Below are 1,453 nucleotides of genomic sequence, written 5' to 3'. Positions count from 1 at the left end.
TGTATCCAGAAGATATGTATGATACCTAAGGATAATTGTAACTAAGAAAGTCAAAGACCTTTATAAAACTATGAAAATCTTAAAAAAGATATTGAAATTGACATAACAAAGTGGAAGGACAGCCCATGCTCCTGGATTGGAAAAATTACCATAATAAACATGGCAATTCTACCCAAATTAATCTACATGTGTAATGCAATTCCAATAAAAATACCAGAAATATTCTTCACAGATCGAGAAAAGACAATCATAGAATTTGTCTAGAATCATGAAAGACCTGGTTTTGCAAAAGCAATCCTGCGCAAGAAGAATGGAGTAGGAGGCATATCACTCCCTGATCCCAAGATATACTATAAAACTGTGGTCAAACAGACATGTGGATCAATGGAATAGAATAGAGACCCCAGAAATAACCCTCAAAGCTTACAGCCAACTGATTTTTGACAAAGGATATCAGTCAATCCATTGGGAAAAGTAAGACCTCTTTAGTAAATGGTGCTGGAAAAACTAGGAATCCACCTGCAGAAAGATGAAACTGAACCCCCATCTGTCACCATTAACAATAATCAACTCAAAATGGATCAAAGATCTGAACCTAAGACCTCAAAGAATAAAACTACTGGTGGAAAATGCTGGGGAAACTCTGGGAGACATTGGAGTAGACAAAGACTTCTTAAGTAAGACTCCCAAAGCACAGGCAATAATCCCTAAAAGGGACAAGTGGGACTATATCAGACTAAGAAGTTTCTGCACAGCAAAGGACACAGTAACAAGTGTGAATCGACAACTCTCAGAATGGAAAATATTTTTGTTAAATATGCCTCAGACAAGGGACTGATAGCAAGAATACACAGGGAACTCAAGTGCCTTGTTCAAAAAAAAAATTATTAACCTGATTAATAGATGGGAAAAAGAGCTGAACAAAAATCTTGTCTATTGAAGACATATGAACACTGAAAAGCATATGAGAAAATGCTCAACATCCCTCATCATAAAGGAGGTGCAGATAAAAACCACAATGAGATACCACCTAACCCCTGTCAGAATGGCAAAGATTAAGAATATAAAAATGATGTGTTGGTGGGGATGTGGTGAAAAGGGAACCCTCCTTCACTGTTGGTGGGAGTGTAAACTGGTTCAACCACAGTGGAGAACGATATGGAGGTTCCTCAATGATCTACAAATAGAAATACCATTTGATTTAGCAATCCCACTTTTAGATATCTACCCAAAGGACAGAAGAATGCTCAATGAGAAAAGTGCTTGTTCATCCAGGTTTATTGCAGCATTATTCACAATTGCCAAGACATGGAAGCAATCTAATATGTACAAAAACTGATGAATGGGTTGGAAAAGTGTGGCATATATACTCTATGGAATACTACTCAGCCATAAAAAATAACAAGACACTGGCATTTGATAGAAAGTGGTCAGATATGGAGGATCTATTGCT

This window comes from Tupaia chinensis, unplaced genomic scaffold, assembly GCF_000334495.1.
Source record: "Tupaia chinensis unplaced genomic scaffold, TupChi_1.0 Scaffold000475_1, whole genome shotgun sequence".
In the NCBI taxonomy this organism is placed as follows: Eukaryota; Metazoa; Chordata; class Mammalia; order Scandentia; family Tupaiidae; genus Tupaia; species Tupaia belangeri.
Note: the sequence above shows the minus strand (reverse complement) of the source record.